A 12594-nucleotide genomic window follows, 5' to 3' on the forward strand; every position below is an offset into this window, starting at 1 on the left:
TGACTGCCTAGACTGAGCAGTCAAAACAACTCTAGAATGCGGAGGTTGACGCACAGCGTCAAAACAAGTCAACTTCGATTGTTAGTGAACGTCTTGAACGTCAACAGGAGCATCAGCAAGTGGCCTAACGTCCAAATGCGGCTGAAAAACCACACGAGACCGCATCGAGTGTGGTTCTAAACAACCTGACTGACGTGACTTAGCTACGCCAACGTCAACAGTAAGCACAAAGGAACGTTAGGTTGGCTGAAAGCCAGGATATCGATGAGATAAACGGCTAGACTCAACGGACTAATCGGCAGAATAGTCTTTCATAAGGGAGGCAAGCATATACTGCATGTCTTACCATACAACCCATTAAGGATCAACGGAAATGGTTGTGGTAAGAGACGAGGGTAACGTCTGTGACCGCAACACTTTGCCAACAAAAAAGACTCTCGGAGTCTGTGTTACGCTTTTGTTAGGCGGCGAGCAGTTATCCGATGACTGCATAGGGTCAGAGCTGTCCTAATGGCTGTAACCAGGACGCTGGACCTGTCCTGAAAGGACTGACTTTCGCTTAAGGGCTTCGAAACCTTGTGACAGGTTTCTTATGCGAAAAGCCTTCGGATGACGAGGAGAAACAACGTCTCTCTCGTCTTATGGTAGGGGAGATCTTGGTAAGATACACCCGATACCATAGAGGGAAAACGTCTGTTCATTGATCAAGGCCTCTCGAACCCATAAGTCGTTTGACATTACTTCTCCCCTGGGCTTGGGAGCATGCAAGAGGTCCCGGACTAGGTGAACGACAGGCACGAACAGACGAACCCTCGGACGCAACACTGTAACACTTTGCGCATATCACTTTATCACTTCGATTTTTTGTTTTGCACTTATTTCACTGAAATCAAAACTTTTACTGATTTCTACCTGAAACACGCAATTCTACCCTTCATTAAAAGGTAGCAATTGCGAAATCAGTCGTATAATGCAAGCTCATTAATACCAGCAAAAAACAGAAAACATATTTTAAGATAAAAAAATCAGTGGCTGGGAAAGAGACTAAACACTAGTTCCTATAAACTACGTTTTCAATCTCTCACCGCACATAGCCTGGGGACGAGAATAAAAAACTAAAAACGTTTTATCCTTCCTCCCCGTACAGAGACTAGGGACGAGAGTAACTCGAGAACAACGTTACCCGCTTGAACGGAACGTTTTCTCTCCTCTCTCTCCCTCCGTCTCTATCTCTCTCTCTCTCTTTCTCTCTTGATTTCGCACCTAAGAGAAGAGCCCAATTATATTTTGTCAAAAAAACATGTTATTTGACTAAAGGAAAAAACTGAAAGGTTTTTCAATTAAAAAGTTCCTTTAAAATAGAATTTAAAACATTTAAGCTAATAAATAATGAACAAAATGTCAGAATCGATTTACTCTTACTGCAAAGTGAAACCGTGATACACTCTCTCTCTATCGTAACGATAGAGCGTATGTTGAACGTCCTGAACGTCAACAACTGCGTAGCATAAATAAACTAAACGTTAGTTCATCTTTGAAAACAGTACGAAGACTATCAAAGAAATTCTTTCATAAAATATTACATTTAAAAAGTTTTAAATCCTTAGCTCTTTAAAAGCTAAAAACGATATAAAGGGCTCAACGTTGATTAACTTCGGTTTCCAAGTTGGGACCGCCTACTCTCAGGAAAGGTCGCATATAAACAAAACATTAAAATTTATTTTTATATGTTTATAATAAATGGAAAGTTAATCGAAGAGGCCTAATAAAGGCGGAGAGATATAAAATATATAGAGGAAAATCTATAAATAATTTATAACGTGATAAGATAATTACTAAAAGCCTAAACACACTTCCGTCTAAGGGAAGGGTCGGCCATTTAAAAGTGAAAGAAAGTCCATACTCTCTTTGTCACCATAATTAAATCTATCCAAAAGGAGTTCAAGATTTAAGATGAAGATAAAACACCTGCATTGCGAAAGCTCAAAACTAGAATATAGTACTTCACCAATTAGATGTGAAAAACTCCAGTTTAGCAACAGCGAGTAAAGTACGTCTAGTCGACACCTCGACAGAGAGAAAATTGAGTCTTTGTTTACATGAGAGCTGGGTATCTGGTCGACAGATGGCGCTGTTGGGCACACCCGCAACCTGTGTAGCGATCGCTGGCGAGTTTTTCCGTAGAGTTGTCTGTCGAGCAACAGAGTTGCAGCTATATATTCACCGGCTAAGTTAAATATTGAAAAATATATATATCTATATCCTACAATAATGGGGGACCCCCTGTGGGAACTCGGGGTTTTGGGTGTGGAAAACATACTGGGGAAACGATAAATAACCATAAAACAAGCCTTTTCTTCTCTATACATTACCTTCTTGGATGTATAATAATCAGAGGAAAAGACAAAACAGTATAACTGGGTAAACTTTGGAGGTGCCGTTGCAAAGCCTATGTCTCATGAAAAAATACAGTAACCAGTGCTGCCAATGTCGGATGTAGATCAAATGCTAGCGTAACATGTTATTTTCCTTAGTAATATAAATTTTTGAATATACTTACCCGGTTATCATGTAGCTGCAGCTCTTCTGCCCGACAGAAAAAACCTAAGGGCGGGATACGCCAGCGATCGCTATACAGGTGGGGGTGTACAACAACAGCGCCATCTGTCGAGTAGGTACTCCAGTACTTCTTGTCAACAAAGAACCAATTTTCTCCTCGGTCCACTGGGTCTCTATGGGGAGGAAGGGAGGGTCCTTTAATTCATGATCACCGGGTAAGTATATTCAAAAATTTATTTTACTAAGGAAAATAACATTTTTCAATATTAATCTTACCCGGTGATCATGTAGCTGATTCACACCCAGGGGGGTGGGTGGAGACCAGCAAACATGTTAACATTAGAAGCTAAGTATCCCGTATTTCATTTTAGCAGTTATTCAAAATAACAGACATAAAATTAATAAGTACCTGGTAAGGAAGTCGACTTGAACCATTACTCTGCCTTTTTAAGTACGTCTTCCTTACTGAGCCTCGCGATCCTCTTGGGATGCTGAGCGACTCCTAGGTGCTGAAGTATGAAGGGCTGCAACCCATACTAAAGGACCTCATCACAACCTCTAATCTAGGCGCTTCTCAAGAAAGAATTTGACCACCCGCCAAATCAACCAGGATGCGAAAGGCTTCTTAGCCTTCCGTACAACCCAAAAACAACAATAAAAAGCATTTCAAGAGAAAGATTAAAAAAGGTTATGGGATTATAGGAATGTAGTGGTTGAGCCCTCACCTACTACTGCACTCGCTGCTACGAATGGTCCCAGGGTGTAGCAGTTCTCGTAAAGAGACTGGACATCTTTAAGGTAAAATGATGCGAACACTGACTTGCTTCTCCAATAGGTTGCATCCATTACACTCTGCAGAGATCGGTTCTGTTTGAAGGCCACTGAAGTAGCGACAGCTCTAACTTCATGTGTCCTTACCTTCAGCAAAGCATGGTCTTCCTCCTTCAGATGAGAATGGGCTTCTCTAATCAAAAGTCTGATGTAATAAGAAACTGCGTTCTTCGACATCGGTAAAGCAGGTTTCTTAATAGAACACCATAAAGCTTCTGATTGTCCTCGTAATGGCTTCGTACGTCTTAAATAGTACAGTACTTAAAAGCTCTTACTGGGCATAGTACTCTCTCTTGTTCGTTTCCAACCAAACTGGACAGACTTGGAATCTCGAACGATTTGGGCCAAGGACGAGAAGGGAGTTCGTTTTTAGCTAAAAAACCAAGCTGTAAGGAACATGTAGCCGTTTCAGATGTAAATCCTATGTTCCTGCTGAAGGCGTGTATCTCACTGACTCTTTTAGCTGTTGCTAAGCAAACGAGGAAAAGAGTCTTCAAAGTGAGATCTTTAAAAGAGGCTGATTGAAGCGGTTCGAACCTTGCTGACATCAGGAACCTTAAAACCACGTCTAAGTTCCAACCTGGTGTGGTTAACCGACGCTCCTTTGAGGTCTCAAAAGACTTAAGGAGGTCCTGTAGATCTTTGTTGTTGGAAAGATCTAAGCCTCTGTGGCGGAAGACTGCTGCCAACATGCTTCTGTAACCTTTGATCGTAGGAACTGATAGGGATCTTACCTTCCTTAGGTGTAAAAGGAAGTCAGCTATCTACGTTACAGAGGTACTGGTTGAGGATACTGAATTCGCCTTGCACCAGCTTCGGAAGACTTCCCATTTTGACTGGTAGACCTTGAGAGTGGATGTCCTCCTTGCTCTGGCAATCCCTCTGGCTGCCTCCTTCGAAAAGCCTCTAGCTCTTGAGAGTCTTTCGATAGTCTGAAGGCAGTCAGACGAAGAGCGTGGAGGCTTGGGTGTACCTTCTTTACGTGCGGCTGACGCAGAAGGTCCACTCTTAGAGGAAGAGTCCTGGGAACGTCTACTAGCCATTGCAGTACCTCGGTGAACCATTCTCTCGCGGGCCAGAGGGGAGCAACCAACGTCAACCTTGTCCCTTCGTGAGAGGCGAACTTCTGCAGTACCTTGTTGACAATCTTGAACGGGGGGAACGCATAAAGGTCTAGATGGGACCAATCCAGAAGAAAGGCATCTACGTGAACTGCTGTTGGGTCCGGAATCGGTGAGCAATAATTTGGGAGCCTCTTGGTCATCGAGGTAGCGAACAGATCTATGGTGGGCTGACCCCACAGGGCCCATAGTCTGTTGCAAACATTCTTGTGAAGGGTCCATTCTGTAGGGATGATCTGGCCCTTCCGGCTGAGTCGGTCTGCCATGACATTCATGTCGCCTTGAATGAACCTCGTTACAAGCGATATCTTTCGATCTCTTGACCAGGTGAGGAGGTCCCTTGCGATCTCGAACAACGTCTTCGACTGAGTCCCTCCTTGCTTGGAGATGTACGCCAAGGCTGTAGTGTTGTCGGAGTTCACCTCCACCACCTTGCCTAGAAGGAGGGACTTGAAGCTTCTCAAGGCCAGATGAACTGCCAGTAGCTCCTTGCAGTTGATGTGTAGTGCTCTTTGATCCGGATTCCACGTGCCCGAGCATTCCCGACCGTCCAGTGTCGCACCCCAGCCCGTGTCCGATGCGTCCGAGAAGAGAAGGTGGTCGGGGGTCTGAACAGCCAGTGGTAGACCTTCCTTGAGAAGAATGCTGTTCTTCCACCAAGTCAGTGCAGACTTCATCTCTTCGGATATAGGAACTGAGACCGCTTCTAGCGTCATGTCCTTTCTCCAGTGAGCAGCTAGGTGATACTGAAGGGGTCGGAGATGGAGTCTCCCTAACGCGATGAACTGGTCCAGCGATGAAAGCGTCCCTATTAGACTCATCCACTGTCTGACTGAACATCGGTTCCTTTTCAGCATGCTCTGGATGCATTCTTGGGCTTGACTGATTCTGGGGGCCGACGGAAAAGCCCGAAAAGCTTGACTCTGAATCTCCATACCTAGATAGACTATAGTTTGGGATGGAACGAGTTGGGACTTTTCTATATTGACCAGGAGATCCAATTCCTTGGTCAGATCCATAGTCCATTTGAGATTCTCCAGACATCGACGACTTGACGCAGCTCTTAAAAGCCAGTCGTCCAAATAGAGGGAGGCTCTGATGTCTGCTAGATGCAGGAATTTGGCAATATTCCTCATCAGTTTGGTAAACACTAGAGGTGCCGTGCTTAGGCCAAAGCACAGGGCTTGGAACTGGTAAACCACCTTCCCAAAGACGAACCTTAGGAAAGGTTGGGAATCTGGGTGGATGGGGACGTGAAAGTACGCGTCCTTTAGGTCTAACGAGACCATCCAGTCTTCCTTCCTGACCGATGCTAGCACCGACTTCGTCGTCTCCATGGTGAACGTCTGCTTGGTGACAAAGACATTTAGAGCACTGACGTCTAGCACCGGTCTCCACCCTCCTGTCTTCTTCGCTACTAAGAAGAGACGGTTGTAGAAGCCCGGGGATTGATGGTCCCGGACTATGACTACCGCTCCCTTTTGTAGCAAGAGAGACACCTCTTGCTGTAAAGCTAGCCTCTTGTTCTCCTCTCTGTACCTGGGAGAGAGGTCGATGGGAGTTGTTGCTAGAGGGGGCTTGTGCAAGAATGGAATCCTGTACCCCTCTCTGAGCAACTTCACAGACTGTGCGTCTGCACCCCTGTTCTCCAAGGCCTGCCAGTAGTTCTTGAGCCTGGCTCCCACTGCTGTCTGGAGAAGATGGCAGTCAGACTTTGCCTTTTGAGGACTTGGAACCCTTCTTCTTTTTGCCGCGTTGACTATCGGCACGGGTACCTCCTCTGCTGGAGGTTCTGCCACGAAAGGGCGGAATGAACCTAGACGCTGGTGTGTCCATCCTAGGTCTAGGCACGGAAGGTAAAGCTGTGACTTTACGTGCGGATGACGCCACCAGGTCATGGGTATCTTTCTGGATCAACGAGGCGGCAATCCCCTTGATCAGCTCTTCAGGAAAGAGACACTTGGATAGTGGAGCAAACATCAGCTCTGACTTCTGACATGGTGTGATCCCCGCCGACAAGAGGGAGCAAAGGTGATCTCGCTTCTTAAGAACTCCCGACACGAAAGAAGCCGCAAGCTCGCCAGACCCATCCCGAATGGCTTTGTCCATGCATGACATGATGAGCATGGCAGAGGGGAGGTCTTTCTGCTCAACGCTCCCAAACACCAGTCCAGAAAGTTGAAGATCTCAAACGTTCGGAAAACTCCCTTTAAAAGATGGTCCAAGTCCGAAAAGGTCCAGCAAATCTTGGAGCATCTCATAGCCAGTCTGCGGGGAGAGTCTACCAGACTTGAGAAGTCGCCCTGGGCAGAGGCAGGAACTCCCAAGCCGAGATCTTCTCCCGTGGCATACCAGACGCTAGATTTGGAAGCAAGCTTGGTCGGTGGAAAGATGAAGGATGTCTTCCCAAGTTGCTTCTTGGTCTGCAACCACTCTCCCAGTACCCTTAAAGCTCTCTTGGATGAGCGCGCGAGTACGAGCTTCGTAAAGGCAGGAGCTGCTGACTGCATGCCTAAAGCGAACTCAGAGGGAGGTGAGCGTGGGGCTGCAGACACAAACTGATCCGGATACAACTCCTTAAACAGGGCAAGGACTTTCCTAAAGTCTAAGGAGGGAGGCGTAGTCTTGGGTTCCTCTATGTCGGAGTGTTGATCGTCCAAATGCGCAGCTTCGTCGTCATCAGAGATTCCTTCATCCGAATGCTGAGGTGGAAGCGGCAAAGGAGGAGAAGAAAGCTGAACGGCTGAATCCGGCAGCACGGGTGCATGCGTAGCTGCACTGGATCCAACATCATGCCGCTGCTGGTCAGTCTGAGAGCTGGCAACAACAAAAGCAGAGTGGTGGTGCGTGGTGGGGACTGCCGTGGGTTGCGGAGACTGCCGCATTGCGTCAAAACACGGCAGCTTGACAGCACCTTCCCACTGCTGATGCGGTAGCTCACGCATGTCAACGGAGGGTGCCGCACGTCGGCTAACGTCAACATGCGTCTGGCAGGGTCGACTGCGCAGCGGTGGTGGAGCTCTCACAGCCGGAGTGTGGGAGCAGGCAGCCGCAGTGTCTGCTGAGCGCACAACCGTGGCAGGTTGTAGGTTAACGGGTGCAGCGTCAACCTTCTCAGCACGATACTCCTGCATGAAGGAAGCTAGCTGAGTCTGCATAGACTGCAGCATAGACCACTTAGGGTCTACAGTGGTTGGTGCGGCAACAGACGGAGTGATTGCCTGCTGCGGAACCACTCTACCTCTCTTGGGAGGTGTGCAGTCTTCGGAAGACTGCGGCGAGTCCGAACTGACCCAGTGGCTACACCTGGGCCGTTGGACTCGCTCGGAAGGGACCTTGCGCTTGAGAGGTCGTGAGACCTTGGTCCAGCGTTTCTGACGAGAAACTTCTTCCGCAGACGAGGAATGAATGGGCTCACTCGTCTGTTTGTGGGTGGGACGATCTCTGCAAGATACGTCCGCAACCACTGAGGGTACATCTGTACGCTGATCAAGGCCTGTCGAACCCTTTGGTCCTTCGACATTGCTTCTCCCCTGGGCTTGGGAGCTTGCAAGAGGTCCCGGACTGGGAGGACGACTGGCACGAACAGATGCACCCTCATGCGTAACACTGACACTTTTCACAGCACTTGCACTCACTACACTTCCCACTGCACTTTTCTCCTTCAACTCTTTGACGTCGGCCAAGAGTTGATTGCGGTCATTCGCTAATGACTCAACTCTGTCACCAAGAGCCTGAATGGCACGCATCATGTCCGCCATCGAGGGTTGCTGAGAGCTAGTAGAAGGGTCGGGTGTAACCACTACAGGGGAAAGAATAGGTTGTGGGGCATGGGGAGAGGAAAAATCAAAAGAGCGAGACGAACTCCTCCTGATCCTATCCTTCTCTAGCCTACGTGCATTCTTAAGGAATTCATTAAAATCGAATTCCGAAAGCCCAGCGCATTCCTCACATCGATCTTCCAATTGACAGGCTTTACCCCTACAATTGGAACAAACGGTGTGAGGATCAATAGAGGCCTTCGGAAGACGCCTAGAACAGTCCCTAGCGCTACACTGCCTGTACTTGGGGACTTGAGCAGGGTCAGACATCTTGAATTAGTCAAAGGGGGAAATCCAAAATCTATCCAAGTCGTCAACAAATAATCCAAAATCTAATCAATAAAGCTTGATAAGGTAATGATAATAACTCCTGTACAGCGAAAGCTAATATCTAGAGAGAATACATCACCAAATAGCGTGAAAATCAACTCCAGAAACAACAGCGTATCAAGTAGGTCTTGCCGGTGGCACGACAGAGAGAAAATTGGTTCTTTGTTGACAAGAAGTACTGGAGTACCTACTCGACAGATGGCGCTGTTGTTGTACACCCCCACCTGTATAGCGATCGCTGGCGTATCCCGCCCTTAGGTTTTTTCTGTCGGGCAGCAGAGCTGCAGCTACATGATCACCGGGTAAGATTAATATTGAAAAATGCTAACATTAGCAGTGTTTTTCATTTAATTTTTCTCATTCTACTTTCTGTTTCTAGACGCTCTCGTTCATGCGTTCGTACATAGCAGGTTTCGACCTTCTGCGCAAAAACCCTGCCTCCCTGCGCAGAAACTTTTCCTCCACCAATAGGATTTCTTCTTCTCTAATCGTGAAATGTAACTATCCGTTCCGGAGAAGTCTAATTGGAAAGGAACTTCTGGTAGTGGTATCACTCGCCCCAGTTTCAATACCGACACCCTTTAGGGGTGAGCGAGCTGGATATATTCCTAGCATTCCATGCAACTTTTTTCTCTGGTATATTTAGCAGTATTTACACCTTTGAAATGGTGCTGTAAGGAGCATTTCACGGAGCGACACAGGTTGAACCCAGAAATTACTCATTTTATTATCCGATACCTAATAAAATCACCTCATTTTATATTCCCATTATATATTATTAATCATACATTCCAATTTAACTTCCTATACTGCTTTTAATTCTTTTGTTATTACCTTGTCACACCCCAATTTCACATAAATACTTGCTCTGGACATGTTTCCCATTCCAGTTCATTCGTGTTTACCCTCTAGACTCCGTTGTTTTCCCGTTAACCATTCACGAACCCATACGTATTCATAGTTTCCACAGGGGGGTTCAGTTAATATTTCGCTACCCCTTACCTTTATCTCTTTAAGTGGTCTATTCATACCCCTTCCACCTAATCCTTTTCCCTGGAAACCTTTGTCCTAATAAGGTGTCCGTCATTTCAAGTGAGATTTATTTTTTCGTGTTCTGCGATGGAGGAAGTTATAGAAACTTCTATTGTCTTCAGTACTCCATTCCTAAAAGCATTTGCTAAATTCCATGGTGATTTTTATGATTCGACATCCAATGTTGATAATTTCCTTAAAGCACACAATGTAATACCTCAACGTTTACAGTGCCCCAAGTGCCGTTCCTTCCTATCTAACAGGAAAGACATTCACAAATTTTACTGTAATACCCAAACCAAGATATCTAAAACCAAAAAGAACCGTCGGTGTGGTTATACTGTTACTGCTTATAAAGGTACATTTTTGGGAAAAGTCTCACCCTCCCGTGACCCACAAGTTTCGCCATCCAGGTCATAAAGGTAAGTCATTCAACAAAAATCATTATATTGGGTTTGTGACCTGTTAACTTCTAGGTTAGGTTAAGATGGGTTGGTTTGTTAAGTTCTGTACCCTTTTTGTACCTTTTTATATGTTGTGTAAAGTGTATATGGAAAAATTCTTTAAAATACACATGATAATATTACCATAGCATTGCCTTTGAAAAGCTGTTAACACTGTGTATATTGGTAACGTTGCTAATTTTATCGATCGTAGTACATACGTGAGTTTTGTGACCTGGAAACTTCTAGGTTAGGGTAGGTGGGTTTGTTAGGTTCTGTAACCTTTTTGTTCTTTTTATATGCTGTGTAAAGTGTACATGGAAAATTTATTTATAATATGAATGGTAATATCTAACATTACTATCACTAGTAATGTCACCGTATCGTTGGTAACGCTGTGTATCATTCGTAACGTGGCTAATTTTACAGTTCTCAGTAAATACGTGAGGTTTGTGACCTGGGAACTACTACGTTAGGTTAGGTGGGTTTCTTAGGTTCTGTACCCTTTTTGTTTGTACTTTTTATATATTGTGTAATCGGTATATGGAAAAATCCTTTAAAGTACTCATGGTAATATTACCATAACATTGACAACATTAGCAATCCCTCCCATCGTTAGTAACACTGTGTATCATTGGTAACATTTCTAATGTTATCATTCTCAGTACATAAGTGAGTGAATTGACACCGTTGAAAAAGTCATTATATTTAAACATTTTAACACAACATATATAACAATGGTAATTATATTTAATCATTTTAACAGAAAATATGTTTTCCTGTAGAAACTAACGTGATTTAACCGGTTTTCACCTTCATTTCATCCATAATAACAGCAACTTAAAGTTAGTCGAATTGGTTATTCTGTTTGTTTGCGGTTGAAATGAAGGTCAAATTCGGTCAAATCACGTCATTTACTACAGGAAAACTTATATTTTCAATTCGAAATCAGAATATGTAATACAGTAAAACTTTACCGTAAAAATAATCACTCGGAGCCTTTGTATATCAGCGGCCAGTTCCACATGCGTTCATTAAAAATGGACATCAACTAACCTAGACTTTCCACCCTACCCTAACCTACAAGCCGTGTCCTTACCTACTTACCTAACAGGGGGGCTGACGGGCCCCTGCGACCCCTTACACTGCCGTGTTCTAAGTTAGACATAATAATATATACAGGTGGCTGCTGTCATACATACAACCCACCGTTTCTTACAAAGACATCATCCATTAAGATGATTTTACGATATTAACATTTCAGACTCAATTTGGGCCTTACAGACAAGTGTCCATAGCTAGCTGTTGTAATTAAATTCAGCTTACCTTTAAGTAAATACTAGGAAGGTTTAACGACGATGAGCAGTGAGAGAATATACTTTTGACATAACTATACTATAACCTTCTAGTTATGGGGTTTCAGTGTACACCGGTAAAACGTAAATCACTTGATAAAATCTAATTACTGCTCCACCCGGCAAACTGCAAATAGTAAACAAACAAAATCACTACCGGTATATTTTATGGAATTTAATAAATTGTGAACATTTTAATATTAATCTTAATGGAGTTTCAGTCTTCAATTCAAACAACACAAAACTAATATATCTAGTCTTCAATTAAAACAACAACAACAAAAACTAATATATATATATCTGTGGTTTCATCGATTGTGGATGCTTCTTACCTGTACGACCAACCATTACTGTTTACCTGCCTACGAGCCTAAAATTATTGCCACTTGCTCTTATAGGAAATTGATTGGAAAATAAAATATAAAATGTGGATATTTCACAATGAATAAATAATATTGTTATCGAGCTTTACTTGTATTACTCGCTCCTTCGCTAGTACTTTTAAGAAAGTGAATCAATATATAAGCACATGTTTATTGTTGTATAATTGAGGTCGATTTAGCACATTTATTATCTTGATTCGTAAAGAAACTATCCCAACCTTATATATAAATCAAAGTCAATATATTTGCCTACTTGATTAATTAAAGCATAAAAATAAGTGAAAGAATAAAGCATGCAATTTCAGATGTAGAGATGAAAATCCAGACAATAATGGAAAATGATGTTTGAATAAAATTTTCCTTTACATTGCCAAACACATCTAAAGTCTTTTTAGGTCTATTGTCATTCATATAGATATAATTCTCATTTTCTGTATATTGACTGGCCCTTCCGGGTTCTACTGACATCCGGGGCGGATGTTAAACTCTGGCAATATAGTAGTTAACCAAATACAATTTGAGTAATCGACAAGGGTCTGATAAGTTACAGGGGCACAGCCCACTCATTCAACTGTCAGACAGTATTCATTTTCCTTCGTCAAAATGGATAACAATACGGGATCGGTTGGCAGCGAGCATGCCATAAAAATACTGCATGTTTGTGTGACTCGAAAATGTGCAAATTGTCTAGACATATTTATCCCACCGAAAACCCAATC

General features: G+C 43.9%; 1 protein-coding gene across 1 annotated transcript in view; it reads right to left on the reverse strand.

The window, feature by feature from the left end:
* The window catches only part of Ppcs (phosphopantothenoylcysteine synthetase), a 210211-nt gene extending 198337 nt beyond the window's left edge, over positions 1 to 11874 (reverse strand). The window contains exons 1-2 of the mRNA XM_068383094.1: positions 11825 to 11874; positions 11464 to 11619 (exon numbers count right to left, since the gene is read on the reverse strand). The gene's annotated coding sequence lies outside the window, so the exon portion shown is untranslated. The remainder of the gene's footprint in view (positions 1 to 11463; positions 11620 to 11824) is intronic.
* Positions 11875 to 12594: the final 720 nt, after the last annotated feature.

The sequence above is a fragment of the Palaemon carinicauda genome, chromosome 1, assembly GCF_036898095.1.
Source record: "Palaemon carinicauda isolate YSFRI2023 chromosome 1, ASM3689809v2, whole genome shotgun sequence".
Taxonomy (NCBI): domain Eukaryota; kingdom Metazoa; phylum Arthropoda; class Malacostraca; order Decapoda; family Palaemonidae; genus Palaemon; species Palaemon carinicauda.